Genomic DNA, 14,072 nt, shown 5'->3' with positions numbered 1-14,072 from the left:
GCTTCTATAGGAACTCAGAATCCAGATAGTGTTATTGATTCTCCTAGTTAAGTATGTTGATTCTTGAACACAGTTACTTTATGAGTCTTGGCCGTGACCCTAAGCACTTTGTTTTCCAGTATTACCACCGGATACATAAATGCCACAGACACATAACTGGGTGAACCTTTTCAGATTGTGACTCAGCTTTGCTAAAGTCCCCAATTAGAGGTGTCCAGAGCTCTTAAGCACACTCTTTTTTTGCTTTGGACCACGACTTTAACCGCTCAGTCTCAAGTTTTCACTTGACACCTTCACGCCACAAGCACATGGTTAGGGACAGCTTGGTTTAGCCGCTTAGGCCAGGATTTTATTCCTTTAGGCCCTCCTATCAACTGATGCTCAAAGCCTTAGATCCTTTTTATCACACTTGCCTTTTGGTTTAAAGGGGTATTGGCTTTTTCTGCTTGCTTTTCTCTCTTTTTTTTTCATACAAGCTTTCTATTCACTGCTTTTTCTTGCTTCAAGAATCAATTTTATGATTTTTCAGATCATCAAATAACATTTCTCCTTTTTCCTTCATTCTTTCAAGAGCCAACAAATTTAACATTCATAAACAATCAAATTCAAAAATATGCACTGTTCAAGCATTCATTCAGAGAAACAATAGTATTGCCACCACATCAAAATAACTAAACTGTTTTAAAATTCGAAATTCATGCACTTCTTTTTCTTTTTCAATTAAAAACATTTTTCATTTTAAGAAAGGTAATTGATTCATTTTCATAGCTTTAAGGCATAGACACTTAGACACTAATGATCATGTAATAAAGACACAAACATAAATAAACATAAAGTACAATTTTCGAAAAACAGAAAATAAAGAACAAGGAGATTAAAGAACGGGTCCACCTTAGTGATGGCGGCTTGTTCTTCCTCTTGAAGATCTTATGGAGTGCTTGAGCTCCTCAATGTCTCTTCCTTGCCTTTGTTGCTCCTCTCTCATGGTTCTTTGATCTTCGCTAATTTCATGAAGGAGGATGGAATGCTCTTGGTGCTCCACCCTTAGTTGTCCCATATTGGAACTTAATTCTCCTAGGGAGGTGTTAATTTGCTCCCAATAGTTTTGTAGAGGAAAATGCATCCCTTGAGGCATCTCAGGGATTTCAAGATGAGGATTTTCCTCATGCTCTTGTTGAGGTCCATGAGTGGGCTCTCTTGTTTGCTCCATCCTTTTCTTAGTGATGGGCTTGTCCTCTTCAATGAGGAGTCTTAGCCACAACTTCATAGAAGTGGTCTTGATGGACCTTTGAGATGAATCTCTCCATCTCTCATGACTCGAAGGTGGAAGAAATTGCCTTTTCTTTCCTCTTTCTAGAGGTTTCTCTGGCCTTAGGTGTCATAAATGGTTATGGAAAAGCAAAAAAGCTGAGCTTTTCCACACCAAACTTAAAAGGTTTGCTCGTCCACGAGCAAAAGAATGAAGAAAGGATAAGAACATGAAGAGATGAAAGAGATGGAGGTGCGTGAATTATTCGGCCAAAGGGGGTTTTAGGTGGTTATGATGTGGAAAAGGAAGGAGTGATGGTTTGAATTTGAGTGGGTGGGTGTTGGTGGTTTGTATGATGGTTTTGGAGGAGTAATGGAGGTGATTGGTAGAGGTTATTTTGGGAAGATTATTATGGAAAAGGTGTGAAGAAGTGAGAGAGAGTGAGTTGAGGTTGATGGGGATCCTGTGGGGTCCACAGATCCTGAGGTGTCAAGGATTTCTCATCCCTGCACCAATTAGGCGTGCAAAATGCCCTCTGCTGCCAATCCTGACGTTAAACGCCAGGTTGCTGCCCATTTCTGGTGTTTAACGCCAGCTTTTTACCCTTTTCTGGCGTTAAATGCCAGTCTGGTGCCCATTTCTGGCGTTAAACGCCCAGAATGGTGCTGATGAGCGGATATTTTATACGCTTTTTGGGGATAATTTCATATAGTTTTGAGTATGTTTTAGTTAGTTTTTAGTCTATTTTTATTAGTTTTTAGGAAAAATTCATATTTCTGGACTTTACTATGAGTTGTGTGTTTTTCTGTAATTTCAGGTATTTTTCTGGCTGAAATTGAAGGAGCTGAGCAAAAATCTGATTCAGGCTGAAAAAGGACTGCTGATGCTGTTGGATTCTGACCTCCCTGCACTCAAAGTGGATTTTCTGGAGCTACAGAACTCGAAATGGCATGCTTCTAATTGCGTTGGAAAGTATACATCCAGAGCTTTCCAGAAATATATAATAGTCCATACTTTGCACAAGGATAGACGACGTAAACTGGCGTTCAACGCCAGTTTTCTGCCCAATTCTGGCGTCCAGCGCCAGAAAAGGATCAAAAGCTGGAGTTGAACACCCAAACTGGCATAAAAACTGGCGTTCAACTCCACAAATGGCCTCTGCACGTGAATTGCTTAAGTCTCAGCCCAGCACACACCAAGTGGGCCCCAGAAGTGGATCTCTGCATCATCCATCATAGTCTACTCATATTTTGTAACCCTAGGCTACTAGTTTAGTATTTAAACAACTTTTGGAGACTTATTTTGCATCTCATAACATTTTTAGATCTAAACTTTGTATTCTCTGACGGCATGAGTCTCTAAACCCCATTGTTGGGGGTGAGGAGCTCTGCTGTGTCTCGATGAATTAATGCAAGTACTTCTGTTTTCCATTCAAACACGCTTGTTCCTATCTAAGATGTTCATTCGTGCTTAACTGTGATGAAGGTGATGATCTGTGACATTCATCACTTCCTCAAACCACGAACGTGTGCCTGACAACCACCTCCGTTCTATATCCGATTGAATGGGTATCTCTTAGATTCCTTAATCAGAATCTCCGTGGTATAAGCTAGAACTGATGGCGGCATTCATGAGAATCCGGAAAGTCTAAACCTTGTCTGTGGTATTCCGAGTAGGATTCAAGGATTGAATGACTGTGACGAGCTTCAAACTCCTGAAGGCTGGGCGTTAGTGACAAACGCAAAAGGATAGTAAATCCTATTCCAACCTTATCGAGAACCAACCGGTGATTAGCCGTGCTGTGACAGAGCACGTGAGCGTAGTTTTCACTAGAAGGATGGAAGGTAGCCATTGACAACGGTGATCCACCAACACACAGCTTGCCATAGGAGGACGTGCGTGCGTGAACAAGAAGACAGAGGAAAGCAGAGATTCAGAAGACAAAGCATCTCCAAAACTCCAACATATTCTCCACTACTGCATAACAAGTAACCTTTAATCCATGCTCTATTGTTTATTTGCAATTCAACTGATAAATATAATTGACTTCCTGGCTAAGATTTACAAGATAACCATAGATTGCTTCAAACCAACAATCTCCGTGGGATTCGACCCTTACTCACGTGAGGTATTACTTGGACGACCCAGTGCACTTGCTGGTCAGTGGTACGAGTTGTGAAAAGTGTGATTCACAATTTGTGCACCAAGTTTTTGGCGCCGTTGCCGGGGAATTGTTCGTGTTTGGACAACTAACGGTTTATTTTGTTGCTTAGATTAGGAAAAAATTTCTCTTTTTTTGGTTTAGAGTCTTTTATTATTCATCCCTTGTTAAAACACTTTAAATTTATAGCTCAGTTAGTTAGAACGTGGTGTTTATGTTCATGGTAATTGGCTATCATATTTTTTAAAAACCTTTTTCAAAAAAAAAAAAATTTTCTATTAAATTTTGTGCCAAACTTTAAGTTTGGTGTTTTCTTGTTTATTTCCCTTTGGTTTTCGAAAATTTTGGTGGTTCTCTAAAAATTTTAAGTTTGGTGTTCCTTGGTGTTTTCCCTCCAAAACTTTCAAAAACAAGGAACATTAGATCTAAAAATTTTAAATGTTGTGCTATCTTATTGTTTTTCTCTCTCCTCACTAAATTCAAAATTATCTTTTCTCTCCATTTTTAAAACAAATTTTCGAAAATTATAAAAAAAAAAAATTTAAAATCTTTTCCAAATCATATCTTTTTCAAAATCTCCTAACCACTTTCTCTCTCCTCACTTTTTCGAAAATCATAATTTTTGTTATTTTTATTTTTGGTTAAGTTGTCCTCTTTCTATAAAATAAAATAAATAAAAAGGTAAATCAATCCAAGTTATATCCCTTTATCCATCATGGACATAAGTGGAAATGAACAGTCCAGAAGGACTCTGGGGTCATATTCTAACCCCTCTACTACTTCATATGGGAATAGCATATGCATACCCTCCATTGGAGTTAGTAGCTTTGAGTTAAATCCTCAGCTCATTATCATGGTGCAGCAAAGTTGCCAGTATTCCGGTCTTCCACAGGAAGAACCTACAAAATTTCTAGCACAATTTTTACAAATTGCTGACACAGTACATGATAAGAAAATAGATCAGGATGTCTACAGACTATTACTGTTTTCATTTGCTGTAAAAGATCAAGCTAAAAGGTGGTTAAATAACCAACCTAAGGCCAGCATAAGAACATGGAAACAGCTGACAGAAAAATTCCTGAATCAGTATTTCCCTCCAAAAAGAATGACACAGCTAAGGCTGAACATCCAGGGCTTTAAACAAGGAGATAATGAATCTCTTTATGATGCCTGGGAGAGATACAGAGAGATGCTACGAAAATGCCCCTCTGAAATGTTTTCAGAGTGGGTTCAGTTAGACATCTTCTACTATGGGCTTGCAGAAGGAGCTCAGATGTCTCTAGATTACTCAGCTGGTGGATCTATCCACATGGAAAGATAATTGAAGAGGCTCAAGAGCTCATTGATACAGTTGCCAGGAATCAGCATCTGTACCTAAGCAGCAACCCTTCCATGAATGAAGAGGTTAAAACAGTAACTGCTGAATTCAGTACTGTAAAACAAGCTGCTGAATTCAATCAGCAATTGGATTTTCTAACAAAGCAGCTAGCTGAATTCAAGGACAGGCTACAAGAGACAAGGATAGCTAATATACATATGGACGAACAGTTTAAGCAAACAAAGCAGCAGCTATCAAGGCAAATAGCAGAAGAATGCCAAGCAGTTCAATTAAGAAGTGGGAAAACATTAAATACCCCACCTCAAGGCATCAAAAATTCAAGAAATGAGCAACCCACCAAAGATTCACCTGAGGACAGTAAGAGCCCAGGGAAAAATAATTCTGGCACTAAAACGCCAGAAAAGGGGTGGAAGGCTGGCGCTGAACGCCCAGACCATGCCCAAAACTGGCGTTCTACGCCAGAAACAAGGCAGGATTGGCGTTCAATGCCAGAAATGAGCAAGAATCTGGCGTTGAACGCCCAAAATGGGCACATTTCTGGCGTTCAGGTGCCAGGAACAGACAGTGAGCTGGCGTCTAACGTCACTCCAGTTTCTGACTCTGGCACTCAATTGCCAGTGAGGGATCAGACACACACAAGTGCTGATAACAACCCCTCTAAAAAGGCTTCTTTAACCACTAAGGTTGAGAAATATAAAGCCAAGATACCTTATCCTCAAAAACTCCGGAAAGAGGAGCAGGATAAGCAATTTGCTCGCTTTGCAGATTATCTAAGGACTCTTGAAATAAAGATTCCATTTGCAGAAGCACTTGAGCAAATACCTTCATATGCCAAGTTCATGAAAGAGATCTTGAGTCATAAGAAGGATTGGAGAGAAACAGAAAGAGTTCTCCTCACTGAAGAATGTAGTGCAGTCATTCTGAAAAGCTTTCCTGAAAAGCTTAAAGACCCTGGAAGTTTTCTGATACCATGCATATTAGAAGGTAATTGCACCAAGACAGCTTTATGCGATCTTGGGGCAAGCATCAACTTAATACCTGCATCCACTATCAGAAAGCTTGGTTTAACTGAAGAAGTTAAACCAACCCGGATATGTCTCCAACTTGCTGATGGTTCTACGAAATACCCATCAGGCGTGATTGAAGACATGATTGTCAGAGTTGGGCCATGCGCCTTTCCCACTGACTTTGTTGTGCTGGAAATGGAGGAGCACAAGAGTGCTACTCTCATTCTAGGAAGACCATTCCTAGCGACTGGACGATCCCTCATTGACGTCCAACAGGGGGAAATAACCCTGAGAGTCAATGATGATGAGTTTAAGTTGAACGCTGTCAAAGCCATGCAGTATCCAGACACATCAACAGACTGCATGAAAGTTGATCTCATTGACTCTTTGGTAGAAGAGATCAACATGGCTGAGAGTCTCGAATCAGAGTTGGAAGACATCTTTAAAGATGTTCAACCTGATTTGGAGGATTCAGGGGACATGAAAGAGCCTCTGAACTCTCTTCTGAAAGAGGAAAAACCTCCTAAACCCGAGCTCAAGCCACTACCACCATCCTTGAAATATGCATTTCTGGGAGAAGGTGACACTTTTCCAGTGATCATAAGCTCTGCTTTAAATTCACAGGAAGAGGAAGCACTTATTCATGTGCTAAGGACACACAAGACAGCTCTTGGGTGGTCCATAGGTGACCTTAAGGGTATAAGCCCAGCTAGATGCATGCACAAAATCCTATTGGAGGATAATGCCAAACCAGTGGTTCAACCACAGAGGCGGCTAAATCCAGCCATGAAGGAAGTGGTGCAGAAAGAGGTCACCAAATTACTGGAGGCTGGGATTATTTATCCTATTTCTGATAGCCCCTGGGTGAGCCCTGTTCAAGTCGTCCCAAAAAAGGGAGGCTTGACAGTGATTCATAATGAAAAAAATGAACTGATTCCTACAAGAACAGTTACAGGGTGGCGCATGTGTATTGACTACAGAAGGCTCAATACAGCCACCAGAAAGGATCATTTTCCTTTACCATTCATAGACCAGATGCTAGAAAGATTAGCAGGTCATGATTATTACTGCTTTTTGGATGGCTACTCAGGCTATAACCAGATTGCAGTAGATCCCCAGGATCAAGAGAAAACAGCATTCACATGTCCATCCGGAGTGTTTGCTTATAGAAGGATTCCATTTGGGCTATGTAATGCGCCTGCAACCTTTCAGAGATGCATGCTCTCTATTTTCTCTGACATGGTGGAAAAATTTCTGGAAGTCTTCATGGATGACTTCTCAGTATATGGAGACTCATTCAGCTCCTGTCTTGATCACCTGAAACTTGTTTTGAAAAGATGCCAAGAAACCAACCTAGTTTTAAACTGGGAAAAGTGTCACTTCATGGTGACTGAAGGAATTGTTCTTGGGCATAAAATCTCAAACAAGGGAATAGAGGTGGATCAAGCAAAAATAGAGGTAATTGAAAGATTACCACCACCTGCCAATGTTAAGGCAATCAGAAGCTTTCTGGGGCATGCAGGATTCTATAGGAGGTTTATAAAGGATTTTTCAAAAATTGCAAAACCTCTAAGCAATCTGTTAGCTGCTGACACGCCATTTGTGTTTGACACAGAGTGCCTGCAGGCGTTTAAAACGCTGAAAGCTAAGCTGGTCACAGCACCAGTCATTTCTGCACCAGACTGGACATTACCATTTGAGCTAATGTGTGATGCCAGTGATCATGCCATTGGTGCAGTATTGGGACAGAGGCATGACAAGCTTCTGCATGTCATTTATTATGCCAGTCGCGTTCTAAATGATGCCCAGAAAAATTACACAACCACAGAAAAAGAACTACTTGCAGTGGCTTACGCCATTGACAAGTTCAGATCATACTTAGTAGGATCAAAAGTGATTGTGTATACTGACCATGCTGCTCTTAAATATCTACTCACAAAGCAGGATTCAAAACCCAGGCTCATCAGATGGGTATTGCTTCTGCAAGAGTTTGATATAGAAATAAGAGACAAAAAGGGGACAGAGAACCAAGTGGCTGATCATCTGTCCCGGATAGAGCCAGTGGAAGGGACGTCCCTCCCTTCTCTTGAGATCTCTGAGACGTTTCCTGATGAGCATTTATTCGCCATTCAGGAAGCACCATGGTTTGCCGATATTGCAAACTATAAAGCTGCAAGGTTCATACCCAAGGAGTACAACAGGATACAAAAGAAGAAATTAATTACTGATGCAAAGTACTACTTGTGGGATGAACCTTATCTCTTTAAGAGATGTGCAGATGGAATTATCCGTAGGTGTGTGCCTAGAGAAGAAGCGCAGAGGATCCTGTGGCATTGCCACGGATCTCAATATGGAGGCCATTTCGGAGGTGAGCGAACAGCCACCAAGGTCCTCCAATGTGGCTTCTATTGGCCCACACTCTATAAAGATTTCCGAGAGTTTGTACGTAATTGTGACAGTTGCCAAAGAGCTGGTAATCTGCCTCATGGTTACGCCATGCCTCAACATGGAATCTTGGAAATTGAGCTGTTTGACGTATGGGGAATTGACTTCATGGGACCTTTCCCACCATCATATTCAAACACTTATATTCTGGTGGCAGTTGACTATGTATCAAAATGGGTTGAGGCTATTGCCACACCCACCAATGATACTAAAACAGTGCTGAAGTTCCTCCAGAAATATATCTTTAGCAGGTTTGGTGTCCCTAGAGTGTTAATCAGTGATGGGGGCACTCACTTCTGCAATAAACAGCTTTACTCTGCCATGGTCCGGTATGGAATTCACCACAAGGTGGCCACTCCATATCATCCACAAACCAATGGGCAAGCTGAAGTCTCTAACAGAGAATTAAAGAGAATCCTGGAACGAAACAGTAAATACCCGTAGAAAGGATTGGGCACGAAGCTTGGATGATGCTCTGTGGGCTTACAGAACAGCATTCAAGACCCCTATAGGGACCTCTCCATACCAACTCGTGTATGGTAAGGCATGCCACCTGCCCGTGGAACTGGAACATAAGGCCTACTGGACAACCAGATTCCTAAACTTCGATGCCAAATTAGCAGGAGAAAAGCGGTTGCTCCAACTAAATGAGCTAGAGGAATTCAGATTCACAGCTTTCGAAAATGCCAAGCTCTATAAAGAAAAATAAAAAAAATGGCATGACAGAAAGCTGTCATCTAGAATCTTTGAACCAGGACAAAAGGGTCTGTTGTTTAACTCTAGACTCAGGCTATTCCCCGGGAAACTGAAATCCCGGTGGAGGAGACCATACGTGATTACAAGTGTGTCACCATATGGTCATGTGGAGCTTTAAGATATTGATTCTGATAAGAAGTTCATTGTCAATGGACAGAGAATCAAGCATTATCTTGAAGGCAACATTGAGCAAGAATGCTCAAGGATGAAGCTAGATTAAAAGCTCAGCAAGGTCCAGCTAAAGACAATAAAGAAGCGCTTGCTGGGAGGCAACCCAGCCATGGGGCAACAATCTTCTAAGCATTTTGCCCTATTTCTATTTTTATTTTTATTTGTTTATATAGAGTTCATTGACAACAAGGTAAATAGTCATTTACAGAAGACCTCGGCACACAAAACAGAGAAAAAGAGCTCAATGGCAAGAAAACGCCAGCAATGGTAGCAATCTGGGCGTTCAACGCCAGAAATGGCCACCCACTGGGCGTTGAACGCCGGGAATGGCAGCAACTGGGCGCTGAACGCCCAGGAGATCAGCATTTGGGCGCTGAACGCCCAAAACAAGCAGTGTTTGGGCATTCAAACGCCAGGAAGGCAGGGAGGAGCCAAATTCATTTTTCCACACGTTTTTCCATTCTAATTTAAAATTTTATGATTCAATACATGATTTTATTTACATAAACATGTCAAGAACCCTGATTTCTAAAAATCCTAATTTCAAAAAAATCCTACTTTCAAAATATCAAATGTATCTTAATTCATAAGCACACACCCTCTTTGCAAATTCAATCCAACTCTTTTCAAATCTTTTCCAAAAACAAATCTATCTTTTTCACTCTAAAATCTTTTCAATATCTTTTTTTCATATTATCTTTTTCAAAATCCAGATTTATCTTTTTCAAAAATCTATCCTATCTTTTCAAAATTAAACTATATCTTCTATCTTATCTTTTTCAACTCAATCTTTTTATCTTATCTCTTCCAATTTTTCGAAAACCCACCCCCCACCCCTTTAAAATTGGGTTCGGCCTCCCCCCTCCTCCATCAACAAGTGCACCTCGATCTCCTTCTATCCCTCTCCTTTCTTTTCTTTTGCTTGAGGACAAGCAAACCTCTAAGTTTGGTGTGTTTATCCGAGATCACTAAGATCATGGCTCCTAAAGGAAAACAACCCACTCCAAGAGGCAAGAAAGAGAGCGTTCCAAAACCACTTTGGAATCAAGGGAAGTTCTTATCTAAAGAACATTCAGACCATTATCTTAAAGTAATGGGTCTGAGATCAGTGATCCCGGAAGTTAGATTCGATCTGAAAGAAGATGAATATCCGGAGATCCAGGAGCAAATTCGAATCATGAACTGGGAAGTCCTAGCTAATCCTGAAATGAAAGTAGGAAGGAACATGGTCCAGGAGTTCTATGCTAATATGTGGCAGACTGACAAGCAAAAACTATCTGGAACTGCCTTCTACGAATTTCGGACCATGGTCAGAGGGAAGATTGTTCATACTACCCCTGACAAGATCAGGGAGATCTTAAAGCTACCTCAGCTAAAGGATGATCCAGACTCCTTCAACAGGAGGATGATGAGAGCAGACATTGGCTTGGATAAGATTCTAGAGGACATATGTATCCCTGGAGCCAGGTGGACCACCAACACAAAGGGTGTCCCAAATCAACTCAAGAGGGAGGATCTCAAACCAGTTGCTAGAGGATGGCTGGACTTCATTGGGTGTTCTCTGTTGCCTACTAGCAACCGTTCTGAAGTCACAGTCAAAAGAGCAGTGATGATCCATTGCATCATGATAGGAAAGGAAGTGGAGGTTCATCAGCTGATTTCAACTGAACTCTACAAGATTGCTAACAAAAATTCAAAAGAGGCCAGGTTGGCTTATCCAAGTGTGATTTCTCTGCTCTGCAAGGACGTTGGAGTAAGGATGGGAATAACTGAATATATCCTAATTGAAAAGTCAATCACCAAGGCATCAATGGAAAAACAACAAGCACAGGAGGATCCCATCAAGAAGAGAGCACAGGAATTCCTCCCAGAGATCCCTCAAGCTGAATACTGGGAGTATCTTGAGACGTCCGTCACCAAGATACGGGAAGCTATGGAGCAAATAATAAAAGAACAGAAGGAACACAGTCAAATGCTGACCTATATGTTTAAAGAACAAGAGGAGCAGGGGCGTGACTTAAGGGAACTGAAGCGCCAAAAGTCTTCTCTTGTAGGACCAAGCACCCCAAGGATCAGAGGAACCCCCGTGCCCTCAGAATAAAGGTTGTTAATTTCCAATTTCTGCCTTAACTCTGTGACAGTGTCCTTATAAAAATTTACCTTAGAAGCCATATAATAGTAATTAGTATCTATTTGATTTTATCTCACAATTAAGCTATAGTTTATTTTTTTTCATCATCATTAAACATGAATAAAATAGTAGATCTTTTGAATAAGAAGCAATAAAATTTCGAGTTTAATAAAAGAAATTCTAATTGGTTAAATGTGGTGGCAATGCTTTCTATCTTCTGAATGAATGCTTGAACAGTGCATATGTCTTTTGAATTTGTTGTTTAAGACTGTTAAATATGTTGGCTCTTGAAAGAATGATGAACATGAGACATGTTATTGATAATCTGAAAAATCATAAAAATGATTCTTGAAGCAAGAAAAAGCAGCAAAGAATAAAGCTTGCAAAAAAAAAAAAAAAAAAAAAAAGAGAAAAAAGAAAGCAAGCAGAAAAAGCCAAAAGCTCTTAAAATCAAAAGGCAAGGGCAAATGGAAAGGATCCCAAGGCTTTGAGCATCAGTGGATAGGAGGGCCTAAAGGACTAAAATCCTGGTCTAAGCGGCTAAACCAAGCTGTCCCTAACCATGTGCTTGTGGCGTGAAGGTGTCAAGTGAAAACTTGAGACTGAGCGGTTAAAGTCAAGGTCCAACTCCAAAAAGAAGAGTGTGCTTAAGAACTCTGGACACCTCTAATTGGGGACTTTAGCAAAGCTGAGTCACAATCTGAAAGGGTTCACCCAGTTATGTGTCTGTGGCATTTATGTATCCGGTGGTAATACTGGAAAACAAAGTGCTTAGGGCCACAGCCAAGACTCATAAAGAAGCTGTGTTCAAGAATCATCACACTGAACTAAGAGAATCAATAACACTATCTGAATTCTAAGTTCCTATAGATGCCAATCACTCTGAGCTTCAATGGATAAAGTGAGATGCCAAAACTGTTCAGAAGCAAAAAGCTACTAGTCCCGCTCATCTAATTAGAATCTGAGCTTCAATCAAAAACTCTGAGATATTATTGCTTCCCAACCTATTAGTCTTCTATTTTATTCATCTAGTTGCTTGAGGACAAGCAACAGTTTAAGTTTGGTGTTGTGATGAGCGGATATTTTATACGCTTTTTGGGGATAATTTCATATAGTTTTGAGTATGTTGTAGTTAGTTTTTAGTCTATTTTTATTAGTTTTTAGGAAAAATTCATATTTCTGGATTTTACTATGAGTTGTGTGTTTTTCTGTAATTTCAGGTATTTTTCTGGTTGAAATTGAAGGAGCTGAGCAAAAATCTGATTCAGGCTGAAAAAGGACTGCTGATGCTGTTGGATTCTGACCTCCCTGCACTCAAAGTGGATTTTCTGGAGCTACAGAACTCGAAATGGCATGCTTCCAATTGCGTTGGAAAGTAGACATCCAGGGCTTTCCAGAAATATATAATAGTCCATACTTTGCACAAGGATAGACGACGTAAACTGGCGTTCAACGCCAGTTTTCTGCCCAATTCTGGCGTCCAGCGCCAGAAAAGGATCAAAAGCTGGAGTTGAACGCCCAAACTGGCATAAAAACTGGCGTTCAACTCCACAAATGGCCTCTGCACGTGAATTGCTTAAGTCTCAGCCCAGCACACACCAAGTGGGCCCCAGAAGTGGATCTCTGCATCATCCATCATAGTCTACTCATATTTTGTAACCCTAGGCTACTAGTTTAGTATTTAAACAACTTTTGGAGACTTATTTTGCATCTCATAACATTTTTAGATCTAAACTTTGTATTCTCTGACAGCATGAGTCTCTAAACCCCATTGTTGGGGGTGAGGAGCTCTGCTGTGTCTCGATGAATTAATGCAAGTACTTCTGTTTTCCATTCAAACACGCTTGTTCCTATCTAAGATGTTCATTCGCGCTTAACTGTGATGAAGGTGATGATCTGTGACATTCATCACCTTCCTCAAACCACGAACGTGTGCCTGACAACCACCTCCGTTCTATATCTGATTGAATGGGTATCTCTTAGATTCCTTAATCAGAATCTCCGTGGTATAAGCTAGAACTGATGGCGGCATTCATGAGAATCCGGAAAGTCTAAACCTTGTCTGTGGTATTCCGAGTAGGATTCAAGGATTGAATGACTGTGACGAGCTTCAAACTCCTGAAGGCTGGGCGTTAGTGACAGACGCAAAAGGATAGTAAATCCTATTCCAACCGGATCGAGAACCAACCGGTGATTAGCCGTGCTGTGACAGAGCGCGTGAGCGTAGTTTTCACTGGAAGGATGGAAGGTAGCCATTGACAACGGTGATCCACCAACACACAGCTTGCCATAGGAGGACGTGCGTGCGTGAACAAGAAGACAGAGGAAAGCAAAGATTCAGAAGACAAAGCATCTCCAAAACTCCAACATATTCTCCACTACTGCATAACAAGTAACCTTTAATCCATGCTCTATTGTTTATTTGCAATTCAAATGATAAATATAATTGACTTCCTGGCTAAGATTTACAAGATAACCATAGATTGCTTCAAACCAATAATCTCCGTGGGATTCGACCCTTACTCACGTGAGGTATTACTTGGACGACCCAGTGCACTTGCTGGTCAGTGGTACGAGTTGTGAAAAGTGTGATTCACAATTTGTGCACCAGGTGCCAGACTGGGCGTTTAACGCCCATTCTGCTGTCTTTACTGGCGTTTAAACGCCAGTAGGCTTCTCCTCCAGGGTGTGCTATTTTTCATTCTGTTTTTCAGTTTGTTTATGCCTTTTCAATTGTTTTTGTGACTTCACATGATCATCAACCTACGGAAAACATAAAATAACAATGGAAAATAGAAATTAACATAGATAAG

The sequence above is a fragment of the Arachis ipaensis genome, chromosome B4 (assembly GCF_059453495.1).
Source record: "Arachis ipaensis isolate K30076 ecotype BB chromosome B4, ASM5945349v1, whole genome shotgun sequence".
Classification (NCBI taxonomy): Eukaryota; Viridiplantae; Streptophyta; class Magnoliopsida; order Fabales; family Fabaceae; genus Arachis; species Arachis ipaensis.
Note: the sequence above shows the minus strand (reverse complement) of the source record.